Source organism: Lissotriton vulgaris, chromosome 4_2 (genome assembly GCF_964263255.1).
Source record: "Lissotriton vulgaris chromosome 4_2, aLisVul1.2, whole genome shotgun sequence".
NCBI classification, from domain to species: Eukaryota; Metazoa; Chordata; class Amphibia; order Caudata; family Salamandridae; genus Lissotriton; species Lissotriton vulgaris.
The window spans coordinates 1935359-1953775 of NC_141692.1; positions in this window are offsets into that span (position 1 = coordinate 1935359).

The following is an 18417-nucleotide window of genomic DNA, read 5'->3' on the forward strand; positions in this document are numbered from 1 at the left end:
GGAATTCGGAAACTGAGAAGGCCTTCTCAGATCTCAAGCAGAAATTTGTGTCAGCTCCTATTTTGCTTCACGCCGACCCGGAGGAACTATTTTTTGTGGAAGCGGATGCTTCCGATCAAGCAATGGGAGGAGTTCTGTCGCAGCAGCATTCAAGAACTGGTCAACTACACCCAGTGGCATACCGCTCAAGAAAATTAAATTCTGCTGAATTAAATTACACCATCATGGAAAAGGAACTGTTGTCAGTAAAGGACGCTTTTGAAGATTGGAGGCACTATTTGTTGGGGGCCAAAGACAAGGTGACGGTATTCTCTGATCACAAAAATCTTCAGTTTTTGAAAACAGCTAAGACCTTGACACCTCGGCAGCTTCGTTGGTCTCTTTACTTTGCAGATTTTGACTTTGTAATCACGTATCGTCCAGGTCCCAAAAACGGGAAGGCGGATGCCTTGTCCCGCTTGGATACTGAAGATTGTGAACATGCAGTAGAGCCGCAACCCATCATTCCGGAAGCCAAGATCATTTGCACTCTTTCCATCCCAGACTTCCAAGAAGAAGTTCGTAAAATTCTGACTCAGGAGGAAATTCAACAATGGAGTTCGATTGGAAAAGAGAGACACTGTCAACAACAGTTACCCTATTTCAAAGAAGCACTGTATCTTCCCACGACGGCTCTTCAGCAGAAAGCTCTGCAGCTTTGTCATGATCACCCCTTAGCTGGACACAAGGGAATATCCAAGACTCTGGATTTGGTGCAAGGATACTTCTGGAGGCCTGGGTTGTCCACTCAAGTCAAAGAGTATGTGCAGTCTTGTGGTTTATGTACCCAAAGTAAACACAGTAGACAGTCTCCTCAGGGTTTTTTGCAGCCACTTCCCACACCACCTCATCCTTAGCATACTATCTCCATGGATTTTATAGTAGATTTACATGTTAGCAAGGGGTTTGATACCATTTTAGTGGTGGTAGACACATTCTCCAAGATGAGCCATTTCATTCCTTTGGTGGGGGTTCCAACAGCTCCAGACTTAGCCCGGGTTTTCAGTGAGAACATTGTGAGACTCCATGGGGTTCCCAAACTAGTGATCTCTGATCGAGGCCCTCAATCCATCTCTCATTTTTGTCAAGCTTTCCTCAAAGGCCTAGATGTAGAGAGTAGACTTTCCACCAGTTATCACCCAGAGTCCGATGGCCAGACTGAAAGGGTTAATCAAGAGTTAGAGCAATACCTCCGATTGTTTTTGATCGATCAGGGTGGCGATTGGGCAGAACGGTTGTGGATGGCAGAGTTTGCATGTAAAAATGCGAGGAGTGCATCAACTGGCTACTCTCCGTTTTATTTAAACTCTGGTCGTCATCCTAACCCCTTTGTAACGAGAGAAGAATTGCAAGTACCTGCTGTTAAGAATTTACTTTCTGACATTCATTCCCTGCACAAGTGCAAAACAGAATTTAGTTAAAGCTAAAACATCTTATAAAAAGTTTGCTGACAGGAGTAGACGAGCTCCCCCACAATATAAGGTAGGAGAGTTAGTGTGGCTATCTACCAAGAACCTCCGTTTGAAAGGGAATAGGAAATTCCAACCAAGATTTGTGGGCCCCTACTCTATTGAAAAAGTTTTGAGTCCGTTGACTGTGAAATTGAAATTACCTCCTACAATAATGATTCATCCTGTATTTCATGTGTCCTTGTTGAAGAAATCTAAGCCACAAGTACATTTAACTAAACCAGCAGAACCAGTACAGATTCAAGGTCATGCGGAATATGTAGTCAAAGACATTCTTGACTCCAAGTTTAGAAGAGGCACTCTTCATTATTTGGTGGACTGGAAAGGTTACGGTCCTGAAGAAAGATCGTGGGAACCAGATTCTAATATCCATGCTCCTCACTTAATTAAGAGATTCCATGCCCGTTACCCCAACAAACCAAGACCGATAAATCGGTCGTTGAGAGGGGCTACTATCAGGATTCAGCGCCTAGCAGCAACATGTATTCCCCAGTGTAGAGAGAGAACTGGAGTACAGGCTAGGCTTAGACAGTTGAATGTGTGGTTCCCTTGTTAAGGCTATTAGGGAATCCTGTTTGTAAATAGTCCTGAAGTGATTACTGTTCTCATATAGTATTCAGTTAAGTACAATAGCAATCCTGTATGGGCGCTCCTCCTAAGATGGCCGCCGTACCGGGGCGCACAGTTGCTTTAGCGTAGCCTTGCTCTAGTTTACCTGTGGAATTGCGAGACCTGCGTGTGGCGCACTTCAACGAAGATTCACCTGAAGAAGCATCTGTTTCTTTTAACTCCGCGTCTATTATTCACGGCGGGAGTTCTGAGGAAAATTCTTAGTTTCCTAGTTTTCCGTGTCTCGCCCAGTGAACCTTCGGTCCTTACAGAGGACAAAACAACTTTTGGCAGAATTTGTCGACGTTCTGAGGAATATTGACATACTTGCAGTGTGTGAGCAGATAATTCCTCCAACGTCAAGAAAGACTTTCACAGAGGAAGCAGTCAGTGACAGCGAGAACAACGAGAGGCTTTCAGGAATTCAATTCAGTAAGACCATTGCCTTATCGTTGCTGCGACAGTTGGCCTATTACCTCCCTTGCGCTTTTCCTCTCCTTTCCTACCTCTTGTTCCTACCTTGGCACACTTTTTGCGCGTTAAAGAATTCTCTTGGCCAGCAGCTAAGCACTTGAGCCTTGTGAAACTGTATAACTGCCAAGAACAGAACCCCCATATGCAGCTGGAGTGAGAGAAACTCAGGTATTCAAGTTATCATAGGAGAGAGGGAGTAAGAGAGAAGTCCTAAACAGTACAGAGAGAGTAATTGAGTTACCCTTGTCTTTTAGCCAAAATTCATTGAGTTTTCTCACACAAGAAGAGTAGCGAAAGGGGCGATTGGGACAAGTCTTCTATGCTGCTTCTGGGAAGTCCTTCTGGAGCACTCTGACACCTATAATGGCATAATAAACAGATCCATATTTCAGTAAATCGCCCTTGCAGTCCAAGGCACGGCAAAAGCTACTTCCTTGGATTCCTAGAGAGCACACCGAGTTCTTTTGACACACCAAAACTCCAGCAACCTGGGAAAGCCCCGCTTGCTTTGTTTTGATTTGTAATAGAACTCCTGCAAGCACTGTAAGAACGGCCAGTTCTTAGTGACATCTTTATTGACGTCTTATTTCCAAACCTTACGTCAAACTCGGCACCTTTCAGGTACAAATATACCAACTTTGCCTTAAGCAAACACACAGTGGTGATTCTGGAACAGAGCAGCTAATCTACTTTCTGAGAGCCCAGCAGAAGCGAGAAGGCCACAGACGCTGCCCCTCCTCTTTGACGAGCTGAGAAAGACGCTGTCTTTTCTCCTGATGAGAAAATCCAGCTCCGGCGTTTCCAGCCTACCCGCGCGGGTCACTGGAATATCGGGTCCTGAGAGGGAGATACCAGACCTCCTACATTCTATTCCTAAGGTACAGTGCTGACTAAACCCTTAGAGAGAATTCTTGAACAGATCCTTGGCAACAAACCTACTTAACTTAAACTGCTACTTACTTACTCCCTCCCACGTATTAGGCTTAGGTCAGGTATACCGGGGTAGGCGTAGTTTAGAAGCACCAGTTGAGCATGTTAGCCTATGTATATATGTATATATATTTTATCCATTTTAAAGTGTCTTATGGCTAAGAAACTATATCAATGCTTTTACAGTATTATTTCATAATGCTCCTTTTACTGTACGTACTTTACTTTACATTAAGTATTGCAATTGTGGCAATTCATTTCTCTTGCATGAAAAGAAGACTGCTCAATAAATAATATCTTTTATTGAAAACGCCCGTCTCTCTATTCTCTGCACCCTGGTGAAATTAAATATGCACATCTGACTGAGTGAAATAGCTGTCTATTGTTTCACACAACTCTAGAGATTGACTCTTATTCTGAGGGAGCAAAGTTGTCATGTTTATGCGGTTGTCGGAAGCTGAATCCCTTCTTGTCTGAGCCAGGGAAGCTGATCACTTCCTATTCAGTCAAGAAAGTTTCCAGTGACCTCTGAGCTAGCTGGCGCAAACTTAAATTAAGTCTAACATAGTCAGTAGAGACCTAGATGATCTCAGTCCTACGTCTACACTGCTGTTTATGTCTTTCCAATGCGCAGGGCCTATAGGGAAAATAGGAACTACACTACATGGCACCCAACGTTTGGTAAGGCGATAAAACTAACGCAAGACGTTAGAGTAACTCAGTCGTGCTTTTTCACACAGACCCTTTCTCCCGTTAATACTCCAATAGACGTCTGGAGTGGGTGAAAGGTTAAAATCCGCCGGAACTTAGTAGGAAGAGATTCCTATGTCGATTTTTTGGTATAATCAACGTTGAAGGATACTGTGTTCCAAAATATTGCGCACCTAATCTTTTGTCTCCTTGAAACATGATCTGCAACAAAAAAAACATTCTGACAGTAAAATGCCAGACAGTGATGATGATAGGGATGCTGCTATATTAGCAGCTCTACTACTAGAGGATGACACGAGTCTCCTACAGAATGACCGGAATGCTATCCTCATTCCGGTCAACATACGAAAAACTATAACTTTAAAACTTATAGAACACGGACTGACATCACCAGGTGGTACAGTCATTTTCGTGATAGAGGCACGCGAATATCGGCAGACAGAGGTATTCTATTCATGGATAAACTTTCCAGCGGCAAACGCTACAACACACGAATTTCACTATTACAGAATAGAGGAACCACCGGAAGAATATACACCTTTCAAGGATATCGAAATACCACTAAATTACCAAGAGCACCTGCTCTGGTTTAAAGGTGCCCTAAAACATACTGATCACATCACCAGGCTCGGTCCACTAGGTAGACCAGGAGCAACGTGGCCGGTTCTAGCCAGCTACACACCACATCCAGACATTGATAAAATGTCAAGAGAAGTCCTTTTAGCACAGCTAAAATTACTAATTAAAATTCAGAGACAGTTAGTCCACTATGCAACAGTCCAACCAGCTGTTAATATTCCACAGCTGACCCCTCATCAGGGGAACACAAATAAAATTACACCACAGAACATACAATCATGTCTAGGAAAAACACCCGCAAAACGGGAACAAATTCCATTCTGGCTGGCACAAAAAAATGACTCAAATAGAGGCAGTATTCCCGAATACTACCCCTATTGAGAAACACAGAATTCTGACTATCTGCCTTCCAGTGGGGGTCGCACCAGATGTGGAGGACTGTGACACTTGGGGCACAGTCTTTGCTTCCATTTACACAAAAACACATGGTGTTCCGTCCATGGCGGTAATACCTGATGTGACAAAACAAATTCAGAATGAAAACGGGTCCAGAACCTGCTTTAACTCTTGGTAAGAAATTACTGAAAGACTTCAAGCAGGTCTCGGCTACATTATTAGCCAACATAAAAGGAGAAGCAGCATCTGTGGTGATCCGCCAAAAGTTGAAAGAAACAGATGTAACAGATCAACCAATTGAGCTTGCCAGAATCATGGAAAAATGCTATGAAGAACTAGGTAGAGATAGTTTGGGTGGGAAACCAGTAAATCCTCAACTACTTGAAAATCCTGAAAAGATATTTATTAAAAATAATCTAAACACTCCTAAAAAGAGCTGGGGTGGAAATAAACAATCCACTCCCAAAGAAAAAGATTTCCAGTCCAGAGGAAGGTCTCCTCGGCGGAGAGAAAGAACTCCGAGCCGAGAAACACCAGTCTCCCCAAAGGGAGCCCTCTGAAAAAAGACACAACTTTAGAAATAGAAATAATTTGAAAAAGCCTGATAGATATCAAGATTTTGATACACATCCGTCTCTATCTTTTTCGCAGAAATTGGAAAGAAGAGGACGGTCAGAACGAAGGGAAGAGCACGCCAAGTCCAAAGACAAGGAACCTGCTCAAAGTGAAAATTACAATTTCCAAGAAAGAAGGTAGCCAGTATTAAAGTAATCAAACATGCCGAGGATACTAAGGACGCAGCTGAAAAACGGAGAGTGGGCACAGACAATGCTAGACAGCGCAGCAGAAATCAGCATAGCTCACAAGATCCTGATGAATCATCTGGAGACAGTGGACACGAATGAATACATTCAAGTGGAAACTGCATATACCAGAGTTAGCGAACCTCAAAAAATATACGAAATAACATTGCGTATAGAGGGAGATAAGACTAGGAAAATAAGGGGTCTGTTTTGGGATAACCTCTCAAAAGGCTATGACATCCTGTTAGCTGAGAAAGATTGGCCCCCAGAGTTTGTTAGAGAGTGCCCTCATGGCGAAGAAATGATTATGTCATTTCTGAGCTACTGGTATGTGCCGTGTTTCTGAGGTATATATGTTTGGGGGTAATTTGGTGTCTACCACACGTTCTTTGGGTAGATGTGTAGTACAATGTGGCGGGGTACAGAAGCTCTGTGCGTTTACTGTGCCTTCTTTTTCCTACACATCAGAGCGGGGCCTCTTCTTCCCGAGCGGTTGCCGGGCGAGGTGAGGTCGTCACCCACATAAAGCTGGGTGAGTATCACTAGGAGGAAATGCCTCCGTGTGATTGAGCTAGCATGTTCATTGAGCTAGTATGTTCGTTGTTATGTGGAACGTAAATTGTCTCCGCATGTGTGTTGTGTTTGTGTGGTGTCTGTGAGGTCATGTGGTTTTATATGTACACTTTAATGTACGGTGTGTACTTTCTGTATTTTGTTAATAGGCAGAAGACTACCTTCCTGTCTCCAGTGGACATTGGGGCTCCAAGTTCCTGGCAGATACTGATCCTTCCAAGTACACTTCATGTTATTTTGACACAAACATTTGATTGTAATTTCACATATTTAGTATAAATTTGTTGCAGTAGCTTAGTACTCATTAGGTCCTGACGAAAGCTGGAATAGTTTTCCATGTAGCTGAAACTAGTTGACCACTCTGCACAGCGCCGAAATGCAGTTTTACTTTTTTACTGCGAGGCGTGTTTTTAATCTTGGCACCCACTCTTGTCTTTATTAATTTATCCTGAGTTTGGGTAGTTAATCTTAGTTAGCACTATCATTATAGCACTGCATCCATTCAGCATTACCCATAGAGCAACACTGTGGCTAAATGCGTCGCTTTCCTTCTCCGCACCGTCAGTTGTCGGTTGGGTGGCATTTGGAGCGAATGCTAATTCCCACATGATGAAAATCCGCCACGAGGGTGGTCTGAAGGGAAATGTAACAGCCCAGTGCGACTCAATTATTGTGATACATGCATCCATGTGACCTTCTTCACCGCACATCATAACACACCACCATAGACCTGGTCTTCTTTCCTGTATTTGTGCACTTAGATGGAAGGGGCGTGAGTAGACAGGTCTTTAAATTATTTCCCCTTGACCCCCCGTAAATTTGTTTAGAGTATTTAGAGCAGCTGTCTGGCTGCGGGTCTCTGTTTTGGTTGTAAACTTAGATTTTTGTTTACATGAATTGCTCTCGCCAATCAAATTGTGTTTGACTCATTCTGCCCTCAATATTCTGCCTTAGTCCTGCGGACAATAAGATGTATACAACAGAATAGGAGACATCTCACTACGTGGTCCTGTCTCCTACTTAGCACTATTTTTAAAAGGCTCAAACCTCTTCATTTGTAACAATGGAGACGTAAACAATCATTGACATATTCCTATTGGGACTCTGGTTTTATTGCCCATAGTAATGTGTTGAGGTGGTTCTGTTAGCTCCACCTTACACGGCGGGCGTCACCTGGGATTAGCTTAATTGCGGTCATTTATTCGTCTACCTCTTACAATTGTATGCAGACACATTCTCTCTGTGTGCGTTATTTTTATACGTGCATACTGGGCACCTTCCATATGCATAACAGAATATTTCTTTTTCTCCTCCTTATTCACCGGTCCATCGGGGGAGTTCTGACTAGTGCCGTGATGATTTCACACATAACATGTGACTTTTTCATTATCAGCCTCCGCCTTTTGGTGTCGATGGTAGATCCTGCCTTGGTTGCCCATTTTTACATAAGACGCTATAGAGCATGCGTATGACACGGACACTACTGCAATAAGTAGGTTACATGTACGCATGCGCTAAGGATCAGCACCGTGTTTTTTGCCGCGACGGTAATCCTCGGCATGACAGCATCCTAGTGCGCAACGTTTGTGAAGGAGGGGCGTGCAATAGTATCTAAGTCCCTAACACCGTGATAGGCGGTAGAGCTTAACTATCCGGATATTTAAATCAGGTGGATGACCCCGCCGGTACCTTCCCTTCCGCTCGAATTCAACATGGGGCACCGACGGATAGGTAAGCCAGCGGACGCGCTGTTTATTGTACTTTATAATTATATTACAGCGCCGCTTTGAGCCTGATATGTACATCTAAATCCCAATGTAAGTAAAGGATATTAAGGTGTTTAATCTCTCAGCTCTTGCAATATAATTAATTGATTAGGGTCCACTCTGTTCATAATGACATGGTATCCCTTTGATTTTCTGGCACATGTTTACAATTATGCTGTGCCTTATAGACTGCTGCACTATGTGACCTAGAGGCCTGTAAATGGCCATATTTACTACTTGACCAGAGCTAACTGTCATTTCTGAGCTACTGGTATGTGCCGTGTTTCTGAGGTATATATGTTTGGGGGTAGTTTGGTGTCTACCACACGTTCTTTGGGGTAGATGTGTAGTACAATGTGGCGGGGTACAGAAGCTCTGTGCGTTTACTGTGCCTTCTTCTTCCTACACATCAGAGCGGGGCCTCTTCTTCCCGAGCGGTTGCCGGGCGAGGTGAGGTCGTCACCCACATAAAGCTGGGTGAGTATCACTAGGAGGAAATGCCTCCGTGTGATTGAGCTAGTATGTTCATTGAGCTAGTATGTTCGTTGTTATGTGGAACGTAAATTGTCTCTGCATGTGTGTTGTGTTTGTGTGGTGTCTGTGAGGTCATGTGGTTTTATATGTACACTTTAATGTACGGTGTGTACTTTCTGTATTTTGTTAATAGGCAGAAGACTACCTTCCTGTCTCCAGTGGACATTGGGGCTCCAAGTTCCTGGCAGATACTGATCCTTCCAAGTACACTTCATGTTATTTTGACACAAACATTTGATTGTAATTTCACATATTTAGTATAAATTTGTTGCAGTAGCTTAGTACTCATTAGGTCCTGACGAAAGCTGGAATAGTTTTCCATGTAGCTGAAACTAGTTGACCACTCTGCACAGCGCCGAAATGCAGTTTTACTTTTTTACTGCGAGGCGTGTTTTTAATCTTGGCACCCACTCTTGTCTTTATTAATTTATCCTGAGTTTGGGTAGTTAATCTTAGTTAGCACTATCATTATAGCACTGCATCCATTCAGCATTACCCATAGAGCAACACTGTGGCTAAATGCGTCGCTTTCCTTCTTCGCACCGTCAGTTGTCGGTTGGGTGGCATTTGGAGCGAATGCTAATTCCCACATGATGAAAATCCGCCACGAGGGTGGTCTGAAGGGAAATGTAACAGCCCAGTGCGACTCAATTATTGTGATACATGCATCCATGTGACCTTCTTCACCGCACATCATAACACACCACCATAGACCTGGTCTTCTTTCCTGTATTTGTGCACTTAGATGGAAGGGGCGTGAGTAGACAGGTCTTTAAATAATTTCCCCTTGACCCCCCGTAAATTTGTTTAGAGAAGAAATGATTATGCCTGCCTTCTAAAATCATATTCCAATTCACAGAAAATATATATATGCAAGAAAATTGGCATTAGATCAAGCCCCTGCATTATATAAGAATCATGTAGGATGGGATGAGGACTCTCCTCCTCACAAAATACAGTTAAAATGTCAACCTACTGCACAATGGCAGTGCCCGATTAAGCAAGAAGCTAAAAAACAGGTCAGGGAGATTTTAGATCAACTTGAATACCAAGGGGTGATTGAAACATGCACCTCTCAAATGAACAATCCTTTGTTTCCTGTCTCCAAACCAGGCGATTCATATTGTCTAATCTTGGACTACAGACACCTTAACTCATGTTGCAAAACATTTGCGGTACAAAATTCGCACAGTGCGGCACTAATGAATAACATAGTATGCAAAAAATACAAAACATTAGACATTTCTAATGGATTCTTTTATCAAAATATTGCACCAGAAAGCAGGTACTTGACCACTTTCTCAATAATGGGGTCACAGAAAAATTTCTGTAGACTCCCACCCACAGGGATTCAAGAATAGCCCATGATTATTCTCAGCCAGAGTAACAGAGTTACTACAAATGTATGATGACGAGGCATTATCCTATGTCGACGACATCTATCTCACAGACGACGACTTGGATACTCACTTGAAAAGAGTGAACACCATATTACTTGGGTTCGCAGCAGAGGGTTACAAATTCAACTTTAAAAAGTCACGAATTGCCCATCTAACTCCGATACGAATTATCAAGTGAAGGCAAAAGCCTAGCAGACAACTTCTTAGAGAAATGCCCTGTACTCCAAGCACCAAAAACGCTGAAAAACTTACAATCGATTCTAGGCTTCCTGAATTTCAGAAGAACTGACATTCAAAATTATGCAGAGAGGGTTAAACCTCTCTACGAATTATTAAAACCTGATTTTAAACCAATCAACTGGACTCAAAAACACACAGAAATTTTGAGATCACTGCAAACAGACATGTTAGCTAAAACAAAATTAGAAACACGTGACAATACACGATACCTTGTAATCTGCGTCATTCCAGGAAGATGCGCATTCACGTACCTGACCCCTAATGAGGGAGAAACGGTACCAATAGCATACAAATCACATTTGCACACAAAAGCAAAAAAAACATTCAGTCTTACAGAAAATACTGTAAGGGCAGTCCAAACTGCTGTAGCAAGAGAACGAGCCCAAGCACAAGGAAAAGGAATAACTGTTTTCACAGCAGAATTAGCCTTCGAGGCGCTTTTCAGCCCAGTAAAGCTAAAAACAGTGGCACTAGATCCAAAATGGATACAGTGGGAAAATTCTCTTTATACAGAAAAAGTGACATACTATTATGTCCCGAACATGAAAAAACTGAATGATTTGAAATATGAAGAAGAATATCCTCTGCCAATCGAAATTCTGCCTCTCCAACAGTACTCTTGTTTAATCTATACAGACAGATTTGTACAGCATTACGATGTAGATGATAAATCCTACAATGCAGCCTGCGCGATTGTTAAAGGTCGCTGGCTCTGCGGTAAATTCAGACCGAAAGTAACAGAAACTGAATCACTAAGAAACTGTTCGGCTAAGCGAGGTGAAATCAGATCTTTAAAGAAGTTGCTTGAAAATGCCGAAAGTGAATTCCCGACACTAATAGTGTGCGATTCGCATTCCTGCGTCAAATCTTACAATAATAATCTTGCAGAACTGGGTTCAAAATGATTACAAAGACGACACAGGTGCCACAATCAAGCATAAAATGCTTTGGAAACAGTTAGTTCTTTTACAGAAAGAACTACAAAAGACTCACGTGATACACACTCTGAGTCATCAACATGATGGCGTTCACGATTGCAGGGAATTCATTGGCAAATACAGCCACAGCGGAAGCAACTAAATCGGCTTCCGTAGCCACAAAAAAGCGTTCAGAAAAATACATAGACGGGGAAACCATGCTGGCGGTAAAAACGTCTTCAAAAGGCAACTTTGCAGCACTACCTGTGAACTATCCACTCAATTATACATACGTAATTGATGCAAACTCCGTTCCTTTTGCTCGAATGCCTGGAGTGGGGGATAGGGTAATTCCAAACACGAACCGGAGAATCTTATTAATAGCAGACGCACACATGGGTGAAGGTCCAAGGCACAAACAGATGAAGGAATCTCTGACAGAATTACAATCAGAATACTGGTGGCTGGGGATGAGTCTGCAACATTATAAATGTGCAAAGAGCTGTCCAGACTGCAACAGAGACCACAGTAACGAGCCAACTGGAGTAATGCCATGGCCATTTTTGTAGGTAGCATAAGGCTATCTATATATGAAATCCAGCGTCCTAATAATTTCTTTTAACACTATATTCACTTAGAAATATGGCCCCAGCGCTCGGCTGACGCCATAACTGTTATAAAAGATTTGCGAGTCTTTATCGGCACATACGCAATGGCCATGCTTCATTCTGACCAGGGTCCTGCTTTTAGCTCTCGAGCTTATAAGGAGGCCATGACCAGCATGGGCATTGGGTTGCAGTTCTCTTGTCCCTTCCATCCTGAGGGAAACAGGGTTGTGGAAAGAAAAAACCGAGACATAAAGCAATCTATAACTGCAAAGGTATTAGGTTCGGGTGATGGGTGGGTCCAGCATTTAACAAGTGTCCAACATAGTCTTAATAACCTGCCAAGAAATTCTCTAAAAGGTTTCAGCCCGTATGAACTATTGTTCGGAACTAGAATGTATGTTCAGGACTTAGATAGTCATGCTTCAGTGGTAGAAGATAAGAAAAAATGCTTTGACATCAAAGATCGTTTGTCTGTTTTATAGGACTTAAATGAAACAAGAAAAGAGCTGAGCAACATAAAGTTAAAACAGCAGCCAACAACCACTGAAGACACACCACCTGTCCCATCAAGACCTGTCTGGATTCCAAAGATTGGGGATCTGGTCAGAGAGAAAATAGCGTTTAAGAAGGAATTTGGGCCTTCTTACAAAAAAGCAGTACCTGTCTTAGCAATCAACAGAACAAGATCAGTTGTACTACTGCCCCTTGCTGGTAAAAAGGAGAACCGAGTTGTATCCATCGACCTAGTAAAACCACAATCATGTGGCCAATAATAAGTAGTAGGCCCAGTGGACTCCCAAGAAATAGCAGAAGACCAAAATTTGCTATAATCCAAGAGTTTCAAACTGAGAGACTAATCACATTTCATGAACCTGTAGTGAATAAAAAAGGACTATGCAGAAATGACATGGAACTTGTGCCTCTTGAAACCCAAATTGAAACAGTTTGTCATGAAACACCAGTCTACAATGATGTAGCATCAAAATGTGCTAATGAAAGGCAAATTGAAAAAACAATTCCAACAATTGACAGAACTGCATCTGGCTACTTCATCAATTTCGATAACTTTTCTAAAGATCAAAGCGAGCCTGAAGTAACGCCAGCAACAAAGGCTTTTTAAGACAAAGCAACAGAACTCTTTCATCAACTCAAAGAAGCATATCTAAATGCACCGTTGATTGAACATTGGATTGTATCAGGGGTACTCATACTCCTACTCTGCCTAATTTTAGTTTTAATTTTAGGAAAATTTATTACAGTACAATGGACACAGCAAGTCAGAACATCAACTTAGTTCTGAAGCCACACAAGTCATCTCACATCGAGAAAAGAGAACTATCACCAGTGAATGTCACAGCCATTCCAATACCCGGCTGGGTAGTTTGGGACAAAACAAATTACGAAATATATGGACCGGTCGAACTCTTGAAATATCCTCATCAGTTTAAGGTTTCATTAAGTGACTTTGTAAAACCAAGTACATTCTCTGATGATTGGGACTTTGAAAGCATAAATAATATGATGTCAGATTTAGTTATGTCAGCAAAATTTACAGAACATGATTATTTGCAAGGTTCATCGAATTATGAACAGGTGTATTGTTATACCCGTTATGCAGACCACTATTTGCATAAATCTGCTCAACCTAGAAATTTTTTTAAATATAATCAATGGGAACATTGTGCAACTCCGCCTAAAAGCAGTTCAAAAACATTCTATGAGAAATTCCAATACTTCTCAGGGTTTAACAAGAGTGATGCAGAAACATTATATTATAAACTTTTAGATAAAACAGGGACAAAAACCATGCTGACAAATACTAAATTGATCTATTAGGAAACATTTTATGAAAAAATGATTACATTTGGTTTTGATTTCTGGAAAAACAACATTGAAACAAAAACCATCTGGGGTACAAAAGATTGGCAGGTACAAGGCCTAGAAGCATTATTTCGAGCCTGCATGATCCCAGAACAAATAATATTCTTGAATGACACCATTCAACAAACTACCTGTTTTGGCCTAGCCAAAATCAATGAATTAAACAAACTGTCTATTCCAAAGCCAATACCTGATAACACAACCACAGATATTGAAATAGACGTATCCAAAAATTTTACATCAAAACAGAACACAATCTGATTGGAAAAATTGGTTAATCAGGCCAACAGACACAAATAAATGTCAAGATAGATTCCTGAATAAAATACAGGGGTTAGAAATGACCAGACCAGACCCTAGATACTCCCAGAGACAACATCCAGGGATAGTAACAACATACAGTGTAGGGAAACTATGCCTTGAATGGCTACAAACATCCACACTGGCACAAATTAAGCAACACTTGTCTTTACTTAAAGATGGTGCTGACTTGCGCAATTTCATAATGGGACTACACAAACAGTGTCAAAAACGTTTCATAGCGGCCAGTATATACGCTGCTTACAATGAGGCATGGAAAGTGACTCAAATTGAGACAGCTGAGAAAATACGAGAAATTGATAGTATTAATCTGGAAAAATCACTTTCTGTTGTGGACAACGGGTTAATGACTCTGTCCTCCAGAATATATTCACTGGACAGTATTGTATCATCTGCTATGGATATAATAGATCAGGACTTGCTAATGTTACAACATGGTCAGTCCCAATTACGTTCTATTTTACAGCTAGGCTGGACGTTGCAAAACCTGCGTTCAGGCTATGTGCCTTGCCATTTAATTAACACAACATCATTGTTCTCTATCTTTAACCTTACTGATAAACAAATCAGTTTGGCACAGAAAGGAGCAGACTATACGATTCTGAGCATTGAAAAATTTGAGAGATTACCACTGACAATGTCAGAAAGACCTGTCATTGAACGGATAATACACGGGATTATCACAATTCCGATAACAACTTTCCAATTTAAAAAATGCCAAGAGTATATACCAGCAGGCCAGTATGAAAGGTTGGGTAAAGGGTACATTAAGTCAACATGGAAATTACCTTATACACAGACATGTTATAGTGACAAAAACAAGAATGTATTTCTTAGTGGTAATAATTGTAAACAATCACTGAGCGGTATACTTCTGTGTCAGGGTATTAATTTACATGGGGCCTGTGAGGGGACTTCAAATAACCTTTCATGCCACCAGCACGGCACACCTGCAACACAGATAGAGTCATTCTTTAGACAACTTTCTAACGGGAGTTACGTTGTAATAACGAACCACAGCTGTTGTAGCATGGTGCCAGGGAAAGCATATCTCTTAAGTGTCAGTTCCATGGTCACTTGCTGTATGCAAGCATTGTATCCTAACGGCCCTGGAGACTCGGAGGCGACGATTTGCCCTCAGTTGAAAATCTCTTCTATACGAATTGATACTTTAAGCAGAAGAAGTCGGTGCTTTTACAGACAACAGAGCCCATCACGTCATCAAAAGAAAAGTATGATCTTCAAGTTGCAAGGACAACGGCAGAGATACAAGCACTTTTATCAACTAATTGCCCCGTGCATTTCACAGAAATGCTCAGCCAAATCCTAAATATGTGGGATGCCAGTGGTATTTCAAATGTATTTAAGACAATTTTTTCGGGACTGTTAACACCCTTCGAAGCAGTCCTGGGCATCTTTCCCAATTTTGTCCATTCGGTTTTTGGTGGCCTACCACTACTTTGGGGACTCGTAGCAGAAATCTTATTTTTGACTCTTCTGCTCCGATATGGCAAGCCAAAACGCAGACATGACTCCGGCAAGGATGGAAGAAACGATCCTAGCAATACGCTACCGGGAGCGCATAACTAAAGTCCTTGGATTAGCCCAGCTAAGAGATCGGAATATGACCTGGTTTCTTTCATTCAGACCTATATGGCAGAACTGCATCTTACCTATGCTTCGATGTATGGTATGCGGAGAAGAATGCGTATTAGACACCTGTCTTACACTACAATCAGCAGTACCACTGGATTTCGATACTTTGCTAAGTCCAATAACGGCTCATGCATCTTGTTGTCCCCAGCGATTACCAATCCTGATGACGGCATTCGTTGAGACTTCTGCACTACGATTAGGTGGTGGCAGTGAAGCAAGGAATGAGAGCAACATTACCCAGGAACGACCTTCTGTGAGCATTGCTGATCCTGAAATCGATGATAGCAATCATTCTCACGACTGCCCGGTTACAGCATTATCATCCTTGGTCGAACTTTCACCTGAAGCTTTAGAATGTTTTTTGCACATCTATCTGAAGTCATGTTCTCCCCTGAGCCAAAAGAATAACTTTTGAGCCAACCGGCACACAGCGTTCCCCTGACCTCTGAATTCGGCCTTCAGCTTTAAAAAACAAAAGCTACTGAAAACATTTTGAATTATATTTTTCCCTGAAACTATTTTTTTTTTTTTTTTAATTACAAAATATTTACCTTTTTTTGGCATGTGCACTTTGCTTACAGTAGAACTATTCATAAAGAACAGAGCTTCTATTTTTAGATAATCTAGAGACAATATGTTACCACATCCTCGCGCATACTCACAAGCAATTTCATTTATATGTGATGAAATAGTCTTGACCTTCTTTTCTGTAAATTAAGAGACTTTTCATGTGTAATTTTCGCAAATCATTCAACTGAAAATATATGCAATTTTTTTGAATGATTACACTGCTTAAAAACGTACAGTACCTTAACGTTCCGTGTATTTTGCATACACCATTTCGAATGCAAAATGTATTTTGGGGTGGGTTGGAATACACATGCATCTTTATTGCTTAAGTTTTTAGTAATTGATGGACATAAAACCGTGGAGTGGGTGATGTGTTTTATCTAGGAACCCAATTCAATATTGTGACCTTATGCCCCTATACGGCTATAATCAATAAATATCCCTATAATGGCATAATAATCAGAGCCATATTTTCAGTAAATCACCTCTGCAGTCCATGACATAGCAGAAGCTACTTCCTTAGATTCATAGAGAGCACACCGGGTTCTTTCGACACACCAAACCCCCAGCAACCTGGGAAAGCCCCACTTGCTTTGTTTTGATTTGTAATAGAACTCCTGCGAGCACTGTAAGAACGGGCAGTTCTTAGTGACATCTTTATTGACGTCTTATGTCCAAACCTTACGTCAAACTCGGCACCTTTCAGGTATAAATATACCAACGTTGCCTTAAGCAAACACACGGTGGTGATTCTGGAGCAGAGCAGCTAATCTACTTTCCGAGAGCACAGCAGAAGCTGGAAGCCCACGGACGCTGCCCCTCCTCTTTGACGCGCTGAGAAAGACGCTGTCTTTTTTCCTGCTGAGAAAATCCAGCTCCGGCGTTTCCAGCCTACCCTTGAGGGTGACTGGAATATCGAGTCCTGAGAGGGAGATACCAGACCTCCTACATTCTATTCCCAAGGTACAGTGCTGACTAAACCCTTAGAAAGAATTATTGAACAGATCCTTGGCAACAAACCTACTTAACTTAAACTGCTACTTACTTACTCCTTCCCACGTCTTAGGCTTAGGTCAGGTACACCAGGGTAGGCATATTTTAGAAGCACCAGTTGAGCACGTTAGCCTATGTATATATATTTTATCCATTTTAAAGTGTCTTATGGATAAGAAACCATATCAATGCTTTTACAGTATTATTTCATAATGCTCCTTTTACTGTACGTACTTTACTTTATAATAAGTATTGCAATTGTGGCAATTCATTTCTCTTGCATCAGAAGGAAGACTGCTCAATAAATAATATCTTTTATTGAAAACGCCCGTCTCTCTATTCTTTGCACCCTGGTGAAATTAAATATGCACAACTGACTGAGTGAAATAGCTGGCTATTGTTTCACACAACTCTAGAGATTGACTCTTGTTCTGAGGGAGCAAAGTTGTCATGTTTATGCGGTTGTCGGAACCTGAATCCCTTGTTGTCTAAACCAGGGAAGCTGATCACTTCCTTTTAAGTCAACAAAGTTTCCAGTGACCTCTGAGCTAGCTGGCGCAAACCTAAATTAAGTCTAACATAGTCAGTAGTAGACCTAGAAGACCACAGTCCTACGTCTAAACTGCTGTTTATGTTATTCCAATGAGCAGGGCCTATAGGGAACATAGGAACTACACTACAGTTCCTCATTACTCGCTGTTGAGTTTGGTTCCACCTGCTAGTCATGTTTAGCATAGTGAGGCACAGTTGCAGGAGCCAATGACTGGCTCCTGTGGGGTTTCCTTGTGTTTAGGTCATTTCCTTCCTCATTGGAGGAGCTGCTTACGGCTCTTGCGGGTGATGTCTACTTTCCCTTCATGGCCCTTACGGATTCACAGGACTAACTACCGATTGTTAGCTTTGTGTCAGTAGCACTGCTATACATTACATTTTCAGAGATTAGGACAC